Source organism: Sminthopsis crassicaudata, chromosome 3 (assembly GCF_048593235.1).
Source record: "Sminthopsis crassicaudata isolate SCR6 chromosome 3, ASM4859323v1, whole genome shotgun sequence".
Classification (NCBI taxonomy): domain Eukaryota; kingdom Metazoa; phylum Chordata; class Mammalia; order Dasyuromorphia; family Dasyuridae; genus Sminthopsis; species Sminthopsis crassicaudata.
Genome location: NC_133619.1, coordinates 6,635,142 through 6,661,396, shown reverse-complemented (window position 1 = coordinate 6,661,396; position 26,255 = coordinate 6,635,142). Strand labels below are relative to the sequence as shown.

At 37.5% G+C, this 26,255-nt stretch overlaps 1 protein-coding gene across 9 annotated transcripts in view; it reads left to right on the top strand.

The window, feature by feature from the left end:
• TPRG1 (tumor protein p63 regulated 1) overlaps positions 1-26,255 on the top strand; it is a 242,034-nt gene that overhangs the window by 78,867 nt on the left and 136,912 nt on the right. For 5 of the 9 annotated variants that reach the window (XM_074297891.1, XM_074297889.1, XM_074297887.1 and 2 more), the window contains one exon: positions 19,432-19,503. The exons of 2 other annotated variants lie outside the window; for them this stretch is intronic. The gene's annotated coding sequence lies outside the window, so the exon portion shown is untranslated. Of the gene's footprint in view, positions 1-19,230; positions 19,504-26,255 lie in introns of those variants that run through there. 2 more of the 9 variants (XM_074297893.1, XM_074297886.1) reach the window with 2 other exon arrangements.

Sequence of the window (26,255 nt, the reverse complement as noted above, 5' to 3'; positions counted from 1 at the left end):
GACTTGAAATCAAGTCCCTAGCTTCTAATATATAGCCTCCACTCCCCTCCTTTTTTTTTCAAAATTGATTAAACTTGCCCTTTCTCCAGCTCTACAGAAAACTCCTCATTCCCAGAAATCTTTCAAAGGCCACTTGCTATGCCTCAGCAGACAGATCTGTGAGTTCTTTCAGTAAACCTGGGATTAGTTAATATAGGTTTGGTTCCTTGAACTCATTAAAGGCAGCTCGGTGTAGTCTTACAAATTTATTTTCTTAGTTTTACTTATCTTCGTGTGTATGAGTGAATATGTGTGTGTATGCACACACATTTATGGGAATATGTGTCAGCAGCTGGTCTTTGATCAGTTGATTCCTCCATCCTGCCTTTTCTATTTTTTGTGGTCACAGAAAGTGAGAAGCAGATAATGAGGTTGTAAAACAGCTGTAACCATTCAGTATATCAAACATCAACTTATGATGTTTGAAAAGACATTTCTTTGATTGAAATACAATACACTGGTTAGATCAAAGTACTCTATGCCCCTTTTGGCCAGGGTGAATTTTCCAGCCCTAAGTCTAAACTGAGAGCAGTAGTGTGGGGTAGGACACTTGGACCCAAGGTCAACAAGGAAAGAGGAGGGGCATCTTTTTCCTTTCCTCATTATGCTTGATCTCTAACAGTGGTACAAGGCACCATTCTCTGCCAAGTAGATGGAAGGATTGGGTGCCCTAGGAGATTTGGAGAAGGAATAAATAGATTTCAAAGTGCCCCCTTGGTAAGTAGGGCAGTGTATTACTTAGGGAAGTATAAAAATATTGTTTTGAGTCAGTGAGTGCCCTGTTGAGGTTTTGCAAGATAAATTTCTTATAGACCCATTCAGCATGATTTTGTGATTTTCTCCATCTTCATTCAGCAACCTATATGTAGGGGTGAAGACAGCAAATGGTGGGAGTGATCCAAATCTGAAGCTTGGCAGGGCAATATCAGAGATAGAACAAGGGGATGAGAAACTCAAGAGAATAAAACAGTGCTCTCTATACACTGCAGTCCATACCTTGTCTCTGTCCCTTTACATAGCCTGTCCTTCATGCCTTAATAGCAGTAGCAGTAGTAGTAGTAGTAAAAGGAGGAGAAGAAGGAAGAATAGTGGTAGTTGCAGGAATAGTAGCAACAGGAGGAAGAGGCAGAACAGGACTAGTAATAGTTGGACTAGTAGTGGTAATAGTAGTAGTGACAGTACTCATAGTAAAAGGAAAAGGAGAAAGAGGAATAGTAGTAGTTCCAGGAATAGTTGTAACAAGAGAAGGAGGCAGAAAAGGACTAGTAATAGTAGAACTAGTAGTGGTAATGAAAAGAAGAAAGAGGAATAGTAGTAGTTGCAGAATAGTAGTAACAGGAAGAGGAGGCAGAACAGGATTTGTAATAGTAGGACTAGTAGTGGTAATAGTGGTAATGGTAGTATTCATAGTAAAAGGAAAAGGAGAAAGAGGAATAGTAGTAGTTCTAGGAATAATAGTAACAAGAGGAGGAGGCAGAACAGGACTAGTAATAGTAGAATTAGTAGTGGTAATAGTAGTAGTAGTACTCCTAGTAAAAGGGGGAGGAGAAAGGAATAGTAGTAGTTGCAGAAATGGTAGTAACAAGAGTAGGAGGCAGAAAAGGATGAGTCATAGTAGGACTAGTAGTGGTAATAGTAGTAGTACTCCTAGTAAAAGGGGGAGGAGAAAGCAATAGTAGTAGTTGCAGGAATAGTAGTAACAGGAAGAGGAGGCAGAAAAGGACTAGTAATAGTAGGACTAGTAGTGGTAATAGTAGTAGTAGTAGTAGTACTCATAGCAAAAGGAGGAATAGAAAGAGGAATAGTAGTAATTGGAGGAGGTGGAGCAGGAGTAGTAATAGGATTAGTAGTGCTAGTAATAGTACTCAAAGTGGTAGTGGTGGAGTTGGTGGTGGTGGTTGGCAACAACAATAGAACAATGGCAACAGCTGGAATTTATATACAACTTTAAGTTTTACACACCTCTTTATAAATTGCATCTCATTCGGTCGTTTCAGCAACCCTGGAAAGGTTGAGTTTTATATTTTATAGAAGGGTATACTAAGGAAGACAGGGCTTAATTGAGTTGCTCAGGGTCTCATATATCACTAGTATGTGTCTGGGCTAATTGAAAAACAGGCCTTTCTCAGTCCAGGTCTGGAGTCTGGTAAATATAAACAAAAGGGGCTTTAAAGGAAAATGGAAGGGGAAAGGAGAAAACCGTCTGTGTGTATTCAGTAAGTGACAGAGAGCTCACAGAGAAAGTAAGAAGTATGGCTTTCACCTAGCTGCACTCACTCTCCCTTTTCAACATCAGCTAGTGGAGTGCCTAGCTTTCTTCCAAGCCCAGCTCAGCTATCATTTCCTCCACTAAGCCTTTTCCATTCTCATTGTTATTGCCCCATTACTTTCTCTCTACATTGTATGCATTTGTATTGGCTTGTCTATTGAGCTGTTTTTCACCCCAAATAGAATGAAAAATCCTCCAGGGCTAGGAATGTCCCATTCTTTTGTTTTGTTTTGTTTTGTTTTTTAACTCAGATGTCTACCCTAGTGTCTGGGAGGAGGTGGAGGAGTCAGAGGAGCAGGAAGAGTAGTAGTTTTGTATTTTATATCTGGGATTTTATTGGCGGAGATACCAGAATGGTTTGCCATTTCTTTTTCTCTCTAATTCTGCAGATGAGTAAACTGAGGGAAATAAGGTTATGCCTACTGGTTGTTTCAAAAAAGTTTCCTCCTATTTTCTGGGTACTGTTCCTTTACAATAAGGCAGGCCTTTATTGGCTGTGTAGCAAACCTCCATCACATCCTTCCCACTCTCAGTGATACCTAAGTGACCAAATCTGGCCCTTGGCTTGGGATTCCCAGTGCATTTATTCGCCATGCTTTCTGCGCTGAACTGGCTGTTGTTACTCACTCTTATCTTGAATTTTGTGTTCTGGGACCTTTGGTTATCTAAAGTACTGTTCTTCTCTTTCTTAGTCTCATTGTACTCTTTCTGTTTCTCACTTGCTGAATAGACATAGACAGGTTTCTCCTTCCCCGTTTTATCTCCCTTTTAAGTCCCTTTTGCTTCTCCAGGTGAAATTGTACCCATTCTTGGTAGGTACAAGTTATCCTCAGGTAATGTATCTTTTAAGTGATTGATAAAGCAAAGATGAGGAAGATGGTTTTTCCAAAGGTGAGATTGGGGTAGGGATGTGGGAAAGGGGAGGCTGTGTATCAGTATCTAGCAAGAGAAGCCATATTGCATCCCTGGATATGTTTGGCTGGAACATAGAGTGAATGAAGGCAAGGGATGTGGGGGCGAAGGGAAGGCTGGGAAATGATAATGGAATCAGACTGTGAAGGCTGTTAATTGCCAGGCTAGGGAGTTTGCAATTTAACCTAGATGTAATAGAGAACTAATAAATGTGTTGGGAGGGAGGAAAGGAGGAACGGGAGGGAGGTAGTGACATGTATCTTTCAAAAACTATTTTGGCAGTTTAGTGGAGGATTGCCTAGTGAGGGGAGCAGTTGGAAGCAAAGAGCAGGTAGGGGGCTTTTGCTGAGGAGAACTGAGAAGTCTCTGGGGTGGGGAGGAAGCTGATTTGAGTGGACAGGAGAGATTCAATTCCATTCCACAAACATTTCTGGGGAAAGTGTTTTGGAGATAAAACTGAGTGGAGTAAAACAATCAGCTAATGGAATATGGCACCTGATAAGTTTACTTAGGAAATAATGACCCTGGGAGGAGGGATCCCTCCTTTTTCATAAGCATTGCAAAAATGGTCAGAAAACTTTACTGGATCCAGTACATTGGCCTGAACATCAGGAGACAATGATAAGGGATGGAGAAGCCCCCAAACCCACTCCAACAAGCCTCTAATCCTTTCAACTCCCACCTCTCCTACAGATTTTTTTTTTCTGGTTGGTCACCTCAGTAATCTCACTCTGCCACACATCCAATCGAATGACAGATTTTGTCACGAATACTTCCACAGCATCTCTCCATTGGCCCCTTTCTCTGGACTCAGCCCAGACTTTAGTTTGACTCTCACCATGGTTCCTCTGAAATAATATAAGAATCTTTAATGGGCCTTCCTGCCCACTGGCTCTGCTCTCTCTGACGCATCTGCCCTAAACTGCCAAAGTGTTACCAGTCAGTCTCCTTCAATAAACTACAATAATCCCTTATAAATTCTGGAATCAAATCTGAAATTCTCTTTTAAACCCAATCATACCCTGCTGTAAAGCTTGTAAAACTTCCTTGTGCTCTATTTCACAATCTTACCATTCTTCACACATTTCATTTCCCTTCTCCGTGTCCTTGGTCTGGATCATCCTCATCCTCAAGAGTTCTTATTTACTCCAGTACCCCTTCCAATGAAGTCTCTCTGCTCCAACTCCTAGAGCCCTCTCTCCCAACATTAGATTGTATTTTTTAAATATTCTTGATACAATCAGTCTGCTGGGAACATTGTCTCCCAGGAGAGAGTGTCACCTCCTTGAAGGTAGACTTTGCTGTATTGTCTTTACAATCTTCGGTACCCAGCATCGTTGCATAAGTAACATCATTCCATAGTTGGTATTCAACAAATGCATATGTATTAATTAAGAGGCAACTGATGAATAATGTTCTTTCTCCTGTTGGATCCTTGACGAATTCTATCAATAGAAGACCCTTCATTCAATAACGCCCTGTCCAATGCAGAGCAGCATCTTTTGACATCTACCAAATCAATAATAGAAATTATGATAATTCCCTTATATTCTACTTTACATAGGTAATGGGGCCTTTGAAACATGCTGGGATTGTCTAAAAGGCTCCCTGAGGAACTTGCTGGGCCATGTCCAGATCTTTTACTATGGAGGCACTCTGTGTTACCTACCACATGGATGAGTATAATCTCCTTTATTGGGCTGTACAATAGAATTGGCTGTGTCTTTAACATGAGCAAGAATGAGATGGTTGCTCTATCTCTGTCTCTGTTTCTCATTCTCTGCCTTTTCCTTTCTGTCTCTGTCTCAATCTCTATTTTTGTTTCTCTTTCTGATGCTCTCTTTGCCTCTGTTTCTGTTTCTATGTCTATCTGTATGTTTGTTTTTGTCTCTCTGTCTCTATCTCTCCGTTTATCCCTAGCCCATCCTTAGAGTGATGATTACATTTTCCCCACAGCATAGGCAGCATGAACAGAGTGAGAGGGGAAGAAGCTCCTTCCCAGATCTCCCTCTTTTACCCCCCCCCCAGCTCTGAGGGTTTGTGTTTGTGTTCTGTGTGGTTTGTCTTTCTCAGTTCTAGATATTGCTTAGTCATCTCCACCAGGAAAAGAACTTGAGCCATGGAAACCTTAGAACCAAGGTTCTAGACAAGATTCTGAAACTAACCAATCTAGGAGGGAAAGCTCTTGGAAGCCAGGTGCCTTAGCCACAGGAACAGTTTGGATTTGGGACTGGGACTGTGTATTCTTGAAAATCTGAGTTCAACTATGAACTCAATCCCTTTCCCCTTTCCAGATACTGAGGTGATACAAGGAAGAGGGTAATTATGGCTCACACATATTGACAAAATACATTTGTTATTGTACCATTTGAGGTAAATAATCCTTTATGAAAGCAACTTTACTCTGTTAGTAGCTGAACGGACCTGGCATCCAAGAGAAACTCTTTACCTCAGTTTCCATATCTGTAAAATGAGCTGGAGAAGGAAATGGCAAACCCTAACCTACAACCTTACCAAGAAAACTCCAAATGGGATGATGAAGAGTCAAACATGATTGAAACAAGCGAACAACAATGAATCAAATCCCCTACACTGATGGGGAGTGCTGCCACTTTTAGGGAATGTAGACAGCCAAAGCTCACCTAAGGATACCAGAGAACCTGTGGAAAAGGGGAAGAGCAGAGCTACCCTTCAGGAAATAAGGAGCCAATATGTCCAGTGTTAGCCATGTATGATGCCATCTGATTTTCATAATTATTAGAGACAGTTGGGCAGAGTAGATGGAGGTCCAAGAAGACAGAGTGGTTGTCCTCCCCCTAACAGATCCTGACTATGTCATCCTGAGCAAGTCCATTAACCTCTCAAAACTCTAAGGTGACCTCTATAATTTTGGAGGCCATGTTTCCTTGGCTTGCCCAAGAGTTTCCTCACTGGCTTGTTCTCATGTCAATATAATCAAAGGCCAGATTTCTTTCCATTCTCTCTCATAATTTGATGAAAAGGAACTACAGGTAAATTGTTCCTATTTTTAAGAGAAAACTGGAGCTCTGGAAAGTGAATTGACCTGATTGTGGTAAAAAAAAATCAGGCAGTGTCTGAGCTGGGATTTCAATCTAGATCTTTGCCCCTGGCTCCAGGTCCATTAAAAAAATAGAGTTTCTTTATATTTCCAAACAGAATTCTTCTAAATATGGATGGACTGGTGTTCTCCTTGAAGCAAATATTCTATTCATCAGAGACTACCAAAGCCCAGATATGGCTACCCTCCCAGTCAGTGGGACTCTTGTCCACACAAGGCATGTCTTTGCGACTTTTGAATGAACTGGGTTGGCCCAGTTCATTTCATAGCCTTCCTTTTCACTACAACTGAGATAATAACACAATATTTCAAACGCAGCTGTTTCTCTTCCTACAGTGTAGTTCCCCCCACTCTTTTAAATATACTCCTGAGAAGTCATTGGTTTGTAGAGATCCATGGAATTTCTCCTCTGCTCTAGGATCAGAAAAATGATGATGATGACGATGACGATGAGGATGAAGATGATGATGAAAATGAAGATATTGTATTAATAATTATTTAAAGAGCTCATTAAGGTTTGCAAAGTACATACTTTATCCAATTTGATCTTCACAAATCCCTGTGAAGTAAGGATTCTGTTATGATATGCTGTTATTATCCCTATTTTGTGATGTGTTTTATGAGGTATCAGGGGGTGTGTTGAATAGAAGAAGCCTGGTGTTGGATTTTGGAAGGCTTGAGTTCCCTTGAGTTTCAATTCAGCCTCAAAACACTTTTACTGGTTATGTTACCTTGGGTAGGTCACTTAACCTTTCCTGCCTCAGTTTCTTTAATTGCAAGAAAGTGATGATAATGATAATAGCAAGTACCTCATGGAACTGTTGTGGTGATCAAAGAAACTGATAAGTGCCCATTAATAAATACTTATTCCCTTCTCTTTTACAGTTGAGTTAAGTGAGACTTCAAGATGCTAATAAGTTTTGTTGGGGATCACATAGTTAAGGAAGTGTCTGAGGCAGGATGTGAACTCAGCCAACTTCCATTATACCATCTAACTAGTTTTAACAGAGTCTGATAGAGCTAAAGATGGAAAAGGTCTTTGACACCATCAGGTCTCAATCTCTTATTTTACAGATGAGGAAACTGAGGTACAGGAAATCTAAGTGACTTACCCAGGGAATACAGAGAATGTCTGGGACAAGAACTGAACCCATTCTGAACTCCAAATCTAGTGCTGTCTGAGACTCCTACATACTATTTCTAAAGCCAATTTGCTGCCAATGAAGATTTATACCTGCTAGGAAACTTGTAGCATTAGAGAGCTGTCCAAAGAAAATGATGTATCCAAGATCTCACCCTTACCATGTCATGCAAGCAGAACTTAAAGGCCTTTCTTTCTTGTGAACCCAGGCATTTTCCAGGCACATTGAGCAAATGAGATCATATAGATGGACATATATACACATATATAATGATATATAGAATCCATATGTAAATGTGTAGCATTTTGCAAATGTCATGCTCTATATAAAGGCAAGTGATGATGATGATGAAGATAACCCAGAGTCTACAAGCAGTTAGACCACTTATAGTCTCAAAAAGGAGCAAATTGATGAAATTTGATCTTAAATGAGCTTGGGAATTCCTCTATTTAAATCCAGATCCTCTGGGGAAATGAAGCCGTACCCCAAACATGATGTGAAAAATCACCCAAATCTGTTGTGTAAATGTAATATTTTCCATTTTTTAAAAGTGGGGATCAGCCACTTTTCAACCTTCTTATAGGAAAAAAAAAGCATTAGGTTGCTGTCATCCTGCTCTACAGATCTGCCCTTCCAGCAATCCATAACCCACAATTATCTTCCTACCTCCTAAAATCCTCTTGAAATGGACTAAAAGGGGAAAAATAAGTTTCATTTTTTAAAAAAGATCGACATTTTCATAAACTCCATCAGTATCACAGCATCCCATGAATATTTAATCATCATCAGAAGAACAGGAGGCTGAAGAGAAATCAGGTTGTGATATTTGGGAACAGCAGGTGTGGGAAAGAAGGCGTTGACATGACACCCTCTAAGAAAGGATTTGGCATGTTGTGGAACGGGCCCCCTGCCCCTCCTCACAGCATGGGCTCTAGGGGAGAGGGTGAGAGAAGAATCCGGAGAGAGGAAGGTAGGGGCAGATAGGTGGCTGGAGCTACCAGCAGGGAGTACAGGGTGTTGGAGTCACATGTGTGTCATCATGTATGGGGGGGTGGGTGAATGTGTGACAAAATATGAAGGCTCTTCTTGCCTGAAGAACTGTGTATTGGACAGTTGATAAATTGGATCCCACCCCTGCCCTTCTGTAACTGCCAACCCACTTCCAGGGTAACATCTTCCCTCAAGAGTCTCCCCACCTGATTTCTGCCAATATTGTCTTTGAATGTAATTGTTTACATGCTGGCTTCCCTACTAGAATATTAACTTCTTGAAATCAGGAATCAATTGAAAGAATCTAGAAGTATTTAGATACTAACTTGTCTGTTAAGCACAGTAGCAGAGAGCCATCCGTATAAGGAAGGTAGGGTGGACCACCAGGAAGTTATCTAGACTCTGGCATTCTGTTTCCTGGTGGAGACTGGGCTTATCTAGCATCTGAGAGAAGACAACCTAAAGTCACTAGGAGCAATGAAATCTCTTGGAACAAGTAGTAGAGCTTTAGCAGTTCCCAAAGGCTGACCTAAACCAGAAGGAAAGAAAGCATCTTGTTTCATAAATGTCTTATTTTCCATGATGTTACTCATATGGCCACATAGGAGTTGTAATCTTAGAGACAATTAGTAGCACAGTGAAGGAACTGCAGTCAGGAAGACTCATATGAGACTCTTACTCGTTTTGTGACCCTGTGCAAGTCACTTAACCCTGTTTGCCCAGTTTCCTCATCAGTAAAATGATCTAGAGAAGGGAATGGCGAACCCCAACCAGTATCTTTGCCAAGAAAACTCCAAATAAGGTCACTGAGCGTCAGACACAGCCAGATAACAAAGATAACAAGGGATGATCTTGCATTTCTATCTACTCCCATCTTTGTGTCTCTAGTAGCCTTTAAGAAAAATCTATTGTAAGCTGTTTAGGAAGTCATCAGGAAGTCTCTAAGATGCTTTTCCAATAAATGGTGCATTAATTCCCAAATCTTCTGGGAAATGTAGTCCAGTGAAAGAGCATTTGTCTACAAAGATGCAGATCTAGAAGATAACCTGTAAAGCATATATAAATTGACTTTTTGGGGGAGTGGGAGTTTAAAATAGCAGAGGCAATATTTACATAATAAGGGAGTAAATTCTCTCAGCAGCAAGGGCTGAAGGGGGGAGTTTGTCACCAAAGACATTGTTTTATTCCTTAGTAAACCTAGTCCTCTCTGATAGCCCACAAGCAGGGAGGAGCTCAGTTTACTGGATGGAAGGATGGACTCCACCCTGGGGATGATTCACTGCTAAAAAGCCATCCAAGGTGGGGAAACCAGATAAGAGGTGGGGCAAGCTGCAGTTTCCAGTTCTCCTGCTTTGTCCCTGGCACCTGATCCGACTTTGGCTGGCTTTGAAATTGTATCGGTGTTCAATGGGCCTAGTTCGGAGTGTGAATGCATCAAAGGCAGAAAGGGGACTGGTACTGATTCTTGGAGCATCTCTGCCTTGATCCGATTGTCCTGGACTAACTCCTTTATTGACTGGCACAGCTGCCTTACCTAGTGCATTTATTTTCCTGGTGATTTTATTCTCTCTCAGAAGTGAGCAAGTACTGGACTAAAACTGAGCTTATCTTTCCCCCCACTAACTGTCCTTGACCTAGGCCAATAGAAGCCATAGATTGTTACTAGCTTCTTCCAGCCAGATAATAAAATTGTAATAAAATCATGTTGGGGTGTGGAGATTCTTAGGCTAGTTGTTGCATTTTCAGCCTTGAATAGCTCTCGAAAAGCTCTCTTTTCTTATAGGTTAAATTGGGAGCATCGGACTGGAGAAGGAAAGGATATGACATGAATGATAACATAAGTAGAAAATGTATAGAAAAAATGGAAAATTTACAGAAAAAGCAAGTATCTTGTCAAGTTTAAAATGCCTTGGGACATCTTGATGGTTGTAGAGAGAACAAAAAATGGCTCATCTTCACTGTTCCCATTCTATAGGCTGGCTACAGAAAATGACTTCTTTACAGTTTTCTTTACAGTAAGGTAGATATAGCCTTGTTTTAAAAGTGAGGAAATGAACTTGAGAGAGCAGAGAATGTGACCACGGTAATCCTGAAAGTCTTTAGCAGATCTGGGATTTAACATTAAATCTTCTGATTGTAAAATCATTTCTCTGTTCATTCATTGTATATATGGAAATGGGAATCAGGAGACACTTGTGAATATTAAGAGAGAATCCTTACCTCAATGGTTGCTTTATTTGGAAAAGATATATGAGGCAAAAGGAAAGAGAAGAAGGGAAGAAGACTGAGCACAGCTGGCTATTAGATATAAAGAGCCTCTTTATTGGTTGAAAGAACTGGAAATTCTTAGTCTCAGGAATAGAAGATTTGATGGAATAATGGGCCAGGAAGAACTGAGTTAGAATCACAATTTAGGTGCTTACTATATGTGTGACTGAGAAAGTCTGTTTGTTCAGTATTCTCTTCTGGAAAATGAGGATAATAACAGCACCTCCTTCCTTGGGCTGTTGCCAAGATAAAATGAGATAATATTTGAAAAGTGTTTTACAAATGTTAAAGTGTTAAAAATGCTAACTATTATTAGTTATTGTTATTTAAGTATTTGGATAGCTGTCATGTGAAGGAGGTATTCATCTTTGGTTCCAGTGGGCAGAACAAAAGCAATGGGTAGACATTGCAAAAAGACAAAATTAGACTTGGATGTTAGGGAAACGATTTCCAACAATCTGAAGCCCCTCAGGTGAAAGGGCTTTTTGGAAATGTCCTCCCCCACTGGTTGCCATGAAGCAGAGGCTGGATAGCCATTTGCTGGGGATGTTATAATGAGTCCTCTGCTGTATGGGTGGCTCTAGATGGCCTCTAGGTCTTTCCAGTATCAAAAATCCATAATTCTTAGGTTGGTACACTAATTTTATCAGTTGAGAGTTCTTCCCCACCCCCAAAAAGAGAACAGAAAGCTCACTGTGGCTATATTGTTTACATAGCTTGTGTGTACTTACAGTCCCATTGATATTTGTGTTTCTTGAAGGCGGAGACTCTCTTTTGTATCTCCCATATTTAGCACAGAACCTGGCTCTCAACAGATACTTCCAAAATGATTTATTGATGGGTCATCTTGCCAAGAACTCGTGTTTCATAAATATTTATTGAATAAATGAATGCTAGAAGGAGTGAATGAATAAAAGTATGAATGAAAGAATAAATGGGAGAACAAAGGAGCTTCTATATCTCCCTCTTATCTCAAGGATCAAATGAAAAGTTTCTTCTTTTTGAAGTCTTCCATGATTGGTCCCTTTCCTATCTTTCTACCTTTCTTGAACCTCATTCTCCCTCATGTCCTCTTCACCCAATGACTTTTTTTGCCTTGAGTTATCTCACACAGAATAGTTCAGCTTCTAACACTCATTTGCAAAGGCTCTTGCCCATGCCTGGAATGCTCTCTATCTTCCCCTCTACCTCATGGTTTCTCTTAAGTGTCATTTTAAACCACACCTTCAGCAAGGAGTCTTTCCCAGTCCCCGTCAACTTTCTATCTACTTTTTATATATCGTGGATATACTTAGTTGTTTGCATATTGGCTCTGTGAATTCAGTGAGGTTGGAGGTTTTTGCTGACTTTCTGTTCATCTCCAGTGCTCAGCATAATATCTGGCCCACAGAAAGTAATTAATAAATGATTGTTGTCTAAGCAAATGGCTGAATTGCTCCCTGACTATTGAGAATGACATCATAGGAAAGTGGAATCTCTTTCTTCTCTGTTTCTCTCTGTTTTTATGTCTTTCTCTCTCAAAACACAAATACTAAGATCTTTATTTCAGAATTTGAGTTATGGTTGACTCTATTAACAAAGGTCAATGCTCACTTGCTATACCAATACCAAATTATGTATATATCCAGTGAATAGTGTCTTTCCTCAGCACATCAGAGAAATGAAATATGCCGAAGAGGCTTGGCCTTGGTGCAGATGCTGATCACTTCCTGTTTTATCTTTTCTCTAATGATTTTGGTTTTAGGTCCTAGATCATAAAGTTGGGCCAAATGGCAATGCCCAGCCCATAACAACTGGGACTGAAGCAAAGGGCGTTGAAGAGATCCCTACATAGGAGTGAACAAGGATGACAAAAGAAGAGAATGTAGAAAAAGAAAGAATTAGGGCAGATCTTTGGAGAACACACTTGTCAAGAAATCTGGAAGGGAAAACAAAGTCTGTAAACAGGGAGGAATGTTATAGCACTTGGAGGAGAAATAGAAGAGTTGGGCATCTCTGAAGCTAATGGAGGAGAAATTATTTAGAAGAAGTTAACTGTGTCAAAAACATGATAGAGAAAAAAGGAACATGAGGAATGGGGAAAAAAGAATCCTAGATTTGTCACTGCTAATAAATGTTTGATCACTGATAATGGAATTTGGTAAAGTGATAGGATAAAGGAGAGAGAATGGAGGAGGGAAAAATAATTAATGATGGAGAATGAGAGGGGGAATGGGAGGGATGTGGGGATACAATCCAGAGTGAAAGAAATTGAGGAAACATTGAATAGAAGAGAAATGGAGATAGTATCAAATTTTAAGTGGTCAGAGAATGAAACAAGATGCAGGGCCATAGAAAAGTAAGGCTGGAAAGTGAAAGGGAAATTTTGTTTTAAAGGATCAAGATACCCTAAACCTATATGCATATAACTAGAACTTTACCAAGAGGAAAACAAAGAAAAAGAAAAGGAGGCACAGAAATATGTGTGTATACATGAGACTACTAGAACAAGATTCCAGAAAAAATGAAAGGAGATGAGACAACAGGTTCAGAGAAGGCGAGGCTGACTCATAAGAACACTGAAATATAAAGTGGGGGATATTTCTGGGAACCAAGATAGCAGAATAAAGCAGGAAATAATGACTTCTCTCCAATTCAACTTTAAACTATAAAATCACACCTCAAAATGAATTCTGAAGTGACAGAACTAACAAAATGACCTGATGAAAGTTTTCCAGCCCAAGATAACTTAAGTCAGCAGAAAAGATCTGTCTAATTAAGGTAAAAAGGGAGCATAGTGTAGTGCAAACAGTGTCAGGGCAAGCCAGCAGCAGACCACATCTCTCCTGGGAGCCTTAAGTTTTAGGTTGTCAGTGACTGAGGCACCATGGCTCTAGTGTGGCAGCAGTAAGGTGCTCTTTTACTCTGGCTTGTATCCCCACATCCCTCCCATTCCCCCTTCTATTCTCCATCATTTATCATTTTTCCTCCTCCATTCTCTATCGTGTAGCCCAAACACAGCAGTAGGAAACAACTAAGCTCCTAGGCCCCGGCAAAGCAACAGGAAGTGGCCAGTGCATCGGGCCCTTCAGCCCTGCTCTAAGAAACATAGAATAGTGCTACTGTCACCCCAGGAGCATATTTCAACAATAAAAGTCAAGAAATAGATGGGAAAAATTAGAAGAGGAGAAGGAGCTGATCATAGAAAGTTACTATACTAACAGGAAAGGTCAAAACACAAACTCAGAAAACAATGTCAAAACACTTTCATTCAAAACCTCAAAAAAAAAAAAAAAGTAAGCTTTTCTCAGCCCCCCCTCCCCAAATAAAAATCCTGGAATAGCTCAATACAAAATAATAATTAAATTAAAAAATTAAAATTATTTTTTAAAATTAAATAAGAGTTAGAAAAAATTTGGGAAAATAAGTGATAGCTATGTTAAGAGAATAATGGGAAATGAATCAAGAGTATAATAAAAGAAGCACAAAATGAATGGGGAAACAAAATATCTAAAAAAAAAAAAAAAACTTTAATGAAGAAACAAGCTCCTTAAAATAGAATGACCAAATGAAAAGATAAACAATGCTAACTGAAGAAAACATTAGAATTGAATGGCAAAAGTTAACTACATGAGACATCAATAATCAAGCCAAAAAATAAAATAATTTTTAAAATAGAAGAAAATGTGAATTATGTCATTAAAAAGCTGACCTTGTAAATAAATCTAGGAGAGATAATTTTAAAAATCATTGGCTTGGATATCATGATCAAAAGGGAACCTGGACATCATATCTCAAGAAATTATCAAAGAAAACTGCCTTGATGTCCTAAAACTGAAAAGCATAATAGAAAATGAAAAAAACAAAACAAAACAAAAACAAAAACAATTATCCATAAGCTATTGTGAAAACTCCCAGAAATATTATAGCCAAATCCTGAAATTCCCAGGTCAAGGTGAAAGAACTGTAGATAATCAAAAAGAAAATTAAAATGTAGAATCACAGTAAGAATTGCATAGCATTTTATAGCTTCTATGTTAAAGTATTGGGCGGCTTAGAATGTGATGTTCTAAAAGGAAAAGAGCTAAGATTGCAACAAAAATCACCTACTTGGGAAAACTGAGCATTATCATTCAAGGGGAAAACCAGACAAACGTTTAAGAATTACTGATAAGACCTGAACTGAACAGAAAATTTCAATTATAAAATTCAATAGTAAGATAAAAAGGTAAGTAGGAGAGTGAAAACAAAAAAAAAATTCAGAAAGATTACATTACTAACATCTCTATATAGGAAGATATTAATTATAACTCTTAAGATATGTGTCACAATTAAAACAATTAGAAATTACAGGCCATGATGTAAGTATAAGTTGATTTCAATGGAATGGTTTCTTTAAAAAAAAAAAAAAGGGTAAGAAAGATTACATTGGGAGAAAAGAGAAAGGAGAAGTAAAATGGGATAAACCATTTCATATGAAGAAGCATACTACCATACTACTACAATAGAGTAAAAGATGTGAAAAAGTAGATAAACATCATCCTTACTCTCAATGAAATTGTCTCAAAGAAGGAATGACATGCTCAATCAGTTAGGCATAGAAATGTATTCTATCCTAAAGGGAAGTAGAAGAGTAAAGACATAAAAATTGATAAGAGATAATTGGGGAAAAGTTGTCATGATAAGTAAAACAGTGGTGAGGAGAAATAGGACACAAGGGGAGAGGGAAGGAGAGAGAGAAAACTAGCAGAATGAATTAAAAACCATAATCCTACAATATATTGTTTAGAAGAAACATATTTGAAGCAGAGACACACACAAAGTAAAGGTGTAGGATAGAGTAAAAACTATTATTTCAGTCGAGGTTAAAAAAAAAACAGCAGCAATCATGATCTCAGACAAAGTGAAAACAAAAAATAGATTTAGTTAAGAGAGAATGAAGAAAACTACATATTGCTAAAGGTATCATACACAATGAAGTAATAGTAATTTTAAGCAGATATGTGCCAAATAGTATAGCATGCAAATTCTTAAAGAAGTTAAATGAGCTACATGAGGAAATAGTAAAAATACATTTGTATAGTAGGATATCTCAACTATTCTCTTGTAATTAGATAAATCAAACCACAAAATAAATGAGAAAGAAATTAAAAAGTGAAAATATTTTACACACACACACACACACACACACACACACACACACACACACACACACACACTTTTCCAGCAGTTACATGACATCTATACAAAAACTCACCATTTTATTTGGCATAAAAACCTCACAATCAAATGCAAAAAGGCAGAAGTTTAAAATGTATCCTTTTCAGATCATGATACAATAAAATTATATTCAATAAAGAACAGTGGAAAATAAGTTAAAAATTAATTAGAAACTAAATAATATAGTCCTAAAGAATGAGTGGACCAAAGAAAGTCATAGAAACAATTTTATTAAAGGAAATGACAGAGACAACATACCAAAATTTGAGATGCAGCTTAGGGGGAAAATAACTTTAAACTCTTACATAAATAAAATAGAGAAAATAATAGAGCAATGGATTGGACATTTAACTGAAAAGTACTACAAAAAGAACAAATTAAAACTCTCCAATTAAAAAAAAAATCAGATTGGAAATTCCAAAGATCAAAGGAGAGATTAGTAAAATTACAAGAAAGAAAATCTTTGATTTTATGGGAAAAATCAATGAAATAGATAAGTGATTGTTTAATTTGATTAAAAATAAGAAAAACATCACTAATAACAATAAAAAAAGTTAATTCATCACCAGTGAAGATGAAATTAAAGTAATTATTGGAAGATATTTTGCTGAATTATATACATCTTTGAATCTGACAATCTAAATGAAATGGATGTTTTTCACCATATTAATAGAAGAGGAACTCAAATATTTAAATAACCAAAACTTAGAATAAGAAATTGAATGAATTATCATTGCAAATTCTACCAAACATATAAAATAATTAATAAAAATTATTAAAAATTAAAAAAAATTATAAAAATTTTTTTTATAAATTATTGGAAACAATTGACAGAATCCTACCAAATTCATTTTACATCACTTAAATAGTGCTATGTATAAATATTGAAGAACCAACACAAAGAGAACTATGGATCTATTTCCCCAGTGAATACTAATTAAGAACACTATGTCAAAAGGTTCATATGTTATGACCCACTGGGCTTTATAGCAGAAATGCAGAACTGATTTAATATTATGAAAACCATAAGCACAAAAGAACTTATCAATAGCAAAGCCAATAGAAATCATATGATTATATCTCAATAGATGCAGAAATAGTTTTTGACAAAATTCAGCACCTATTCCTATTAAAAAATGAGATCAAAATCAAAATTCTTTAAACTGATAAGTAATAACTATCTAAAACCATCAGCAAGCTGTATCTGTAATGGCAATAAGCTAGAAACCTTCTTAATAAGATGCATAGTTAAGTAAGAATATTCATTATCAACACCATTATTCAATATTGTACTAAAAATGTTAACTAAAACAATAAACTAGATTGAAGAAATTAGAATTGGCATTGAGGAAATTAAACTAGCCTCTGCAGATAATATAGTGGTATATTTGAAGACTCCCAGAGACTTGACTAATAAAACTTGAAATAAAAACCATAGCAAAGTTGAAAGACATAAACTAAACTAACATAAATAATGGACATCTCAATTACCAGCAGCAGGAGACAGAGAGAAATTCCATTTAGAATAATTGTAGACAATATAAACCATTTAGAAGTCTATCTACCAAGACAAATCCATGGACAATATAAACACAATTATAAAACACATTTCATGCAAGTAAAGTCAGATATATAGAATTGGGCAAAAATCATTGCTTATGAGTAAGCTGATTAATTATAGCAAAAATAAAAATTCTACCTAGATTAATTTGTTTCAGGGACATGCCAACATAATTAACAAAAAATATTTCATAAAGCTAGAAAAGTAATGACAAAATTCATCTGGAAGAACAAAAGTTCTAGACTGTCAAGGGTAATAATGGGGAAAAAATACTAAGGAAAGTGACCTAGCCCCACCAGAGCTCAAATTTTACTATAGAGCAGTAATTAGCACATACTTTCTCCTTTGTTCCTCAGGAGAAACTTGCCACGTGGGTAGGTGCTATATGGATTGGTAGGGATTGATTTTCCAACCTTTTCTTTTTGCAGATAAAGAAACTGAATGCCATGAAAATGACTTGCTGAGAACTACACAATTATTCACAGAGATAGGAGTGAAGCCAAAGAATTCTCCTGCCTATAAATTAAATATTATAATAATTTGAAATTGAGGCTCTAGTCCGTTATGTTTTAGTAAATCATAGATTTAGAGTTGTTTGAAGTATCAGCTACCATCTACAATTCCCTGACTTTGTGGTTGAATAATCTGACTCAGAGAGGTAAAAATATGACCCAGGGTGACATATTAATTGGCAGAGCCAAGGTTTGAATTAATCTTCAGATGCCAAATTGCTGCCCCAAACTTCTGAAATCTTCATAGAGAGCCAGTAAAAAGTTGCAGAAAACAGGGAAATTGTAGTCAAGAAACAATTGATTCAAATCTTAGATGTGGAATTGATTAGTTATGTGATCATAGCAAATCACTTAAATGTTCTGATTCTCATTTTCCTTGTCTATAAGGTGGGGCAATTGTGCCTACATTAAGCACTCACAGTTTTGTTGTGAGAAGCAATTGAGTTAACAATTGTCAACCCTTACAGTGATTTTAATGTCAATAATATATTCAAAGGGTTTACATCATCTGTATTGAAACAGAATTACAGGGTGTTAGAATTGAAAGTTAGGTTCAAGATTATCTAGTCCAGATGCCTCTTTTTATAGATGAAGAAACTGAGTCTCAGAGAAATGAAGAAATTATCCCACTAGACCTCATTCTAGGACTTCTCTGTCCTTGCCTATGCTCTCTCCATTACATTATGTAACTTCATGAGTTGCTGTGTTTCTTGTTCTTTCTTTCTCCAAAAAGATAAGCTGATCCTATAGCCAGGCCAGTACTCATGAATATTTCTCCTCTTTTTTTCACATCTATGTTATAGAACCAATAAATATCAACCAATATCTGTTCATTGGAAAGGATAATTTTTAATACAAAATGGAAACTTGGATCAAACAAAAGGCTACCCTTTGTCATGGGCTTCCTCTTTCTTCCCTTCCCCATTCCTACCATAGTTGTACTTCTCATTCCCTTTCCCTAATCATCATTTAGAAATTGTTCCTTGAGGACATAAACTGGCTACTAATTAAGGGGTCACATATGTACAAAAAGGTGTTTTCATTTTGTATTACTCATGGTACAATGAAAACTCCCAAGGATTGTCTCTAAATAAGTCATTTTCCAATGCAGAGTACGAGTTTGATAAATGCTTGTTGATTGATAAGTTGTTGATGATCCAGGGCTGCAGAGTAAAAAACCAGTCAGGTGACAATGATGGAGAACATGAAAGGGTGTGTTCCAACAGAGGCAAGGTATAACCAGAGAGGCAGGCTTCTGGTGTCTGACTGGTTCAGTCCCACCCGTACAAACTATGTTGACTTAATACTTTCATTACTTTAAAAGAACAAATAACTTCAGCAGGATCTTGGGCCCCTAGAAGACTGAGGAAATTTAGACTGAGGAAAAGGTGAGAATCAGAAGATACATCCTATCTGTCCAACAGTTAAAGTTCTCTGCTATTGTTACTTGATTCTGACAGGTTGGAGGCAGAGAGAAAACTGCTCACCACAGAGCCTTTCTACTTCCACCACAAGAAAGCACATCTAAACAGGTAAGGCCAATTGACTTGTTTCTGTAGCTGTTGAATTGATTTTGAGTACAGGTACAAGGACAGAGCAGTTGTGTAAAGGTTCAAGGAGACAAGGAAATCCTCCCCCAGCTACCTACAAAGGTAGCATGTACTTGTGATGACAAGCCAGCTAACTCATATTCTTTTGTCCAGTCTTCATCACTGACATCCCATTTGACTAGAGACAACTATTTATATCTCATGCCTTTTAAATTGGAAAGGGATGATGATAACACTGGTGGTACACAACGTAACCTACCTTACCTAACCTACAGAGATGCATGGATGCCAGGGTTCAAAGTTTCTTTGCTCCTCTAGCCCTCTATCTCTCCCTCCTTTTCTTTCTTTCCTTCCCCCCTTCCTTCCTTTTTTCTTCCTTTCTTTTCTTTCTTTTTTTCTTTTCTTTTTCTCTTTCTCTTTCTCTCTTCCTTCCTTTCTTTGTTTCTTTTTATTTTTCTCTCTCCTTCTTTCCTCCCTCCCTCCCTTCCTTCCTTCCTTTCTTCCTTCCTCTCTTCCTTCCTTCCAGTCATAATCACTTCTTTATTCAGGTCATATGTTTATATATTTACATATGTCTACATAAATGCATATATATTTATGCATATATACATATATGTACTTCCTTATCAACTCTCCTGGGTTCCACTAGAAGAAAGCTATATTTCTAAGCACACTCTGATAGTGTCATAGGGGTTCGGTCAATATTTTTAAAAACCTGAATGCTAATGGCTATAAGGAAAATTTTTAGTTTCCTCATCCCACTGTGGGGGAAGGAAAATTCCATCTCTATCTCTATACAAGCTTCTCCCAAATTGACTCCCCTAATTTCCTCTCTTGTGAGAGCTGTCATTATATCTGTATTGTTTTACACTTTTAAGATAATCTCATTCTCAGTTACTGCGGGGGTTTTTCTGAAGATGCTAATTTTAGCCACATTTTTTTTTTCTTCTGCCAAAAAAGGTTTCATCCTCTTTAGTTGTGAAAAAGAATACTTCCTGGAATGTGTGTGTGTGTGTGTGTGTGTGTGTGTGTGTGTGTGTGTGTGTGTGTGTACTCTCATAAGTCATCCTATAGTTCTTTTGGATTACTCTCCTGTTATATGCAGTGGTAGGATTAAAAGTCATTTCCATGAACTCACCAGATACTTACCAAGGCCCCTGCACAGTAGGATCTCATTGTAATTATTGTCATTGTGCTCTTTTCCCTTTACTAGGGCCACTAAAAACAAGTCATCTCTTTGCCCATCCCCTATACACAGGATGGATGCCCTCACATCCAGATGTTGGCACAAAGTAATCACTATGGCTAAAATTCTTTCCCACTTTGCTGCAGCTTCTTACAATCCTGAACTTTCTTCAAAGTGAAGCTCATGGGCCACCTCCTCCTGTGTAAGGTCTCTTCTGAACACTCTGGTCCCAATTTGTCTGCCATGGAATCACTTTCTATATACTTTTTTTTTTTACTGATCTGTGGCCAAGTATTAGATTAGCCCCTAGAAGACAGTGGTTATTTTTAATTTTTCTGTATCTTAAAGTCGTTAGATAGAAAGTAGAGCTTTCATTGCTCCTAAAAGGAGATGGAGATTCTAAAATTGGAGTTAACCTTGGAGTTAATTCATTCCAGGCCATGGGGAAATCTACTGCAAAGGCCAAGTAATGGAAAATGGAGTGTCCTTGTTTTGGAATGAGGAAAAAAAATGTGTCCACCACAATTGGAATACAGGGGAGAATTAGGTAGAACTATTACCTACCGGAAAGGTAGAAGAGCTTGAGATTCTGAAGATCTTTAAATACTAAGTTGCCCCTGCAGTTTACTGAGTAGGATTATTATGAGGGTATTGGACAAAAGTTTGGTCATGTCTTTTGTCAGTCAATTAATAAACATTTATATAGATCCACTTTAACAACAATTTGTTGAATGACTTGAAAGTATCTCTTGAGGCTTGGCCAGACTAAATTGAGGGATTAAAATTCCTGTTTTGATTCAACTTTAGGTAATCTCCAAGCTGGTCTTACAAATGAATGGTTTATCGATGGTATTTTCTAGGGGTTCCTGCCTAACTCATAGGAAAACTATTATTTCTGGCTTCCAGAAGAGGAAATGGGACCAGATGGGCTCAGACATTTTCAGGGTCTAGAGAAATCATTAAGGGATTGAAAGAACACTTTGCTGATTGACTAAATCCTGGGGAAAGTCATGTGGACTAGACGCAGAGTCATGAAGCTTCAAGATGTATTCTGCCTTAGCTACTTATTGGTTCTGTCCTGCTAGATAAGTCACTAAACTTTCAGGACCTTATCTGTAAAATGGAGGTAAGAGAGATGATGTCATCACCCTGATTTGGATGTGAAGAAAAGCTTTGTAAAGTCATAAGTGAGGCCTGAAGGGACTGACAGGATGCTTAGGATTTAGATGGGCCCATTGCCCTAAGTCATTTCATTTGCCAGCAAAATCATACTTTCACCCCACACTATAGTTGAAATAGTATGTTTGCAGGGTGAGGAAGTTCACTATTCCTGAGCACATCTAGGACCATCTTCATGTCTTGAGGCTGATGCTAACTTTTGCCTTGGGCATTCTCACAGACAATCAGTATCTCAGAGTCACAGGGCAGCTCAGAGATGCCAAAGTTCAAGTTGGGGGGGTGTCAAACAGCTGCTAAGTCAGGAAATGCCTAGACCATAATTATTATGACATCCTTTAACCTTTTTCCTTTCAAAATCCCAAATCCCTAAGAGACAGCACGAACATGTTAAAGGATCAGATTTTGTTTCATAAGACCTGAGTGTAAAATCCTGCCTTGACCACTTTTATTATACCTCTAGACATCTCTAAGCCTGAACTTCTCCATAACCAGAGAGAGTTAGATTTGATAATCCTTAAGGTCCTTCCAATTCTAAGTCTGTGGCCCTTTGCTCTCCTACCTATTTGACCTCTGATGTCCCTTTGAAGAGGACCTCAGTGACCTTGATAGCAGCTCCAGCTAATCTCTAAGCACTTGTGAATGCCAGGACCCTTACCTGGTATGCACATACCTTCATATTCAGAACTTCCATTCTTTCAGAGTTCTGCTCGGGCAGAGCTTCCTGCCTGGAGCATCTCCTAAGACTCTAGATAAAGGCACTTCCTTCTCACATAGCCTTAGAGCCTTTGTTTGGATTTCATTTTTGCTCCCATCTCACTTTATCCTGTATTCTGCCTAATTTTTGGATATATGGCATCCCCACAATAGAAAATAAGGTCTGAGAAACTATTGTGAGATATATACACATATATATGCATGTGTATACATTATATATGTACACAGGTATTCTCACATAACATATATGGATGTGTACATATACACGCATGTATATCCAAATTAACGCATATGACATATCCAAACACATTTGTTCATGTGTTTCTGTGTATGTGTACACATACTGGAAATGTACACTTAAGAGTCAGCTCTCTAAATATGGTAGTTGGATGCCCTATAATGAAAGACATTACTCATAGAAGAGAAAAGCACCAAAGACCTTGATGTCATCTCCTTAAGTTTGGGATAAGATGAAGACGTATTATTATTATTATTATTTTTGAAGACATATTATTAAAACAGAGGAATTAAAGAGGTAGGATCAAAGCCAGGAGAAAATCAACAGCCAAGAGATCCAAGCAAAAGCCATTGGAGTTTACAATTCAGTTCAATGAACTTTGAAACAGAAGTTTTGGGATATCATCAATGCGGGGGGAGGGGGGGGATGAGTGATGAATCAAGTACATATAACTGTTTTCAGAGAAATTAACATTAACTAAGGTTAGATGGGAGATGATTAGGCAAAAAAATCAAGGGAGGCTTTTTTATTTTTACCATCTAGAGCACATGACCATGCTTCAGAAGTGAGAGAAGTTCACAACAAAGAAGAGATTGATTATGCTAATAAATTGACGTTGTATCAAAATCCCCCCACACACACACAAGTGGAGAAAATGATACCGGTGATATAAATAGATCAAATATAATAGGTGTAAATGCAACGTCTTTATGCTTGTGTCAATGGAGGGAAAATACTTCAGAAAAACAAAATGGAGAAAGCATAGACATGGCAGTTTATCCAGAAAGGTTCTGGGGTTTGAATGACCTACCAAGTCATGATAAGACAACAACATGGTAGACAATGGAACAGACATGGAAGCCAAAAAGTTTATGTAGCCTTAGGCTGATTAAGAGAGGCACAGAGTCCCAGAATGTCCTAGAATAAAGTACATGCTGCCCTAATTAACATACTTTTGGAATATTTTATGGAGTTGTCATCATCATTTTTTTTTCTTTCTTTTTTCTTTTCTTTCCTTTTTTTTTTTTTTTCCTGAGTCTGGGGTTAAGTGACTTGCCCAGGGTCATGCAGCTAGGAAGTGTTAAATGACTGAGGCCAGATTTGAACTCAGGTCTTCCTGACTTCAGGGATGGCACTCTATCCACTATACCATCTAGCTCCCCCACCATATTTTTTTTTCAAAAGATACTGATAAATTGAGAACTGTTTAGAGGGAGGGTGAGAATTTATGCCATGTATGAAACCATTAAATGAACTGGAATATCTGAATAAGAGATATGTATTTTCATGATTGATTTCTGGAATCTGAAGGACTGCCATGAAGAAGAGGTATAAGACTTTGTCTAAATGAAGAAGGAACTGGATTAGTGGTCAGAAACTGCAAAGAGCCAAGTTTATGTTTGATATAAGAATAAATGTCTTCAGTTGGAGTTGGTGAAAGAGAGACTAGGCTTTCTTTGGTGATAGTGCCTTCTTTTGTTTGGCTGTGTTGTAAAATAGGTTCTTGATCAATTATAGACTGTATTCTATGACCTCTGAAGTACCAGCCCTAGGAACAGGGATAGCTACTTCTTCTTGACTGGAGAAAAGAGATAGTAATTATGCTATGAACATATTAAAGAAAATAACTTGGGTGAGAAAGTTCTCTTTCTATGACCTTGGGTTTTTTACCAAGAGAGAAATCTGTCTCCCACTCTAAGTGTGAGCAATCATGTGAAGTTGACATTCAAGGAAAAGAGAAAGATTGGGCTAATTACTGTGGGAATTGAAATTTTAAGGAAATCAGAGTAGAGAAGGATTATTTCTGCGGCACTGATCACCCACTTGTTATTTATCTTCACTGTCCATAGTTGTTTGCAAATTATCTCTTCCATTAACCTGTGAACTTTTTGTGTGATCTTCTTGAGATCAAGGATGATTTCTTTTTCTTTTCTTTTTGATTTTCTTTTTATATCCAGAACTTAAGTATAGTATATAGCACATAGAAGGCATCTAAAAAACAGTAGCTGATTTAACACTACCTGACAATTGCTATCATAATTGAGGTAATTACAAAATGTAACCATATTAAGAATACATCAGTGTTTGGCGTGGCTAATGGATATCCAACTCACTCAGTATTTCTTGAGGTCATTTCCAATGTCTGCACTAAGCTGCTACAACATTGATCCAGCTGGCTGGCTCATTCTTGATCATTTCATTAGTGCATTGTCTGTGATCAATCAAGAGTCTGCATCAATGCTGTTCCGGTAGTTTCTGAAGTCATCAGGAAGAATAAGGTGAAGTTCTTTCTTGGAAAAACAATATCTCACCGAGTAGAGATGGTAGAGTTGGAAGATCCCCACGCTGGCTATCTATTCCAACCAAATTCTTAAGTTGGAAATATTCAAATAGTCATTTTGGAAATATTATAAATGGATTCCATTTATAATATTTCCAAAATGACTATTTGTCCTTTCCCTCAACACACAAGAAGTTGTTAAATCTTATAAACATGTTCTACTTTAGGATAGCTCTAATTGCCAGGAAATAATTCTATGGATCAAATATTTATTTTCAAATTCTACCTATTGCTCCTAGTTCTGCTCTCTTGTGCAATATTTGAAAAGAACTATATTCCCTATTTTCATTCTTCCCTTCTTGAGACTGAAATGCCTAAGTTCCTCCACCTGATTCTATTCTGCTTATTATTTTTGCTGTGTAGGATCTGACTTCCACTCCAAACATTATCCTTTCTCCATTAAACTACTCAGTAATAGGATGCTATAGCTGTATATATTTTTTCAAATTCCATATTATTTCTTCTATTTCCTTAACATTATGTCTCCTTAAATACTTTCAATAAGATAAATTTAGGATTTGGCTTTGTCAAAGAGGGGCAGTGGAAAAATAGAGAGTAAAAAAGAGTTGGAGAGTCCTCCGGTGTTTTCCCATGTCATATAATTGCCTTTGGATTTTCACTGGCTAGAGTGCAAAATCTACAATGCCTTGCCATTTTTAAAAAAGTTTCAAATGTGGATCTGGTCATGAATTAGATATTATCTAATGGCCATCTGAGTTAATTTCAACCAATATCCAAAAGATTGGTCATTGAATGACTTCTTTTTTTCACCGTGTCGATTCATTCCATTGACTATCAAGGTAGGAATGGGTGAATATATTGGAGAAGGTTGAAGCCACAAGGATAACACCTGGAGTATTTGAAATATGATTTTGAATTTATTTACTTATTTTTAAGAGAATTTGAAGATCAAAATCGGTAGAGAAGACTCTTTCCAGATTTAGTCCATGTTTCACTAATTGGCAAACTAAGGAAATTAGATTAGATGATCTTTGAGTCCTTCCAAATGTAAATTTATATTTTCATTGCCTGAAGTTATTCTTTGGAGTCAGACTAGGAGTCAGATTCAGAGTGCC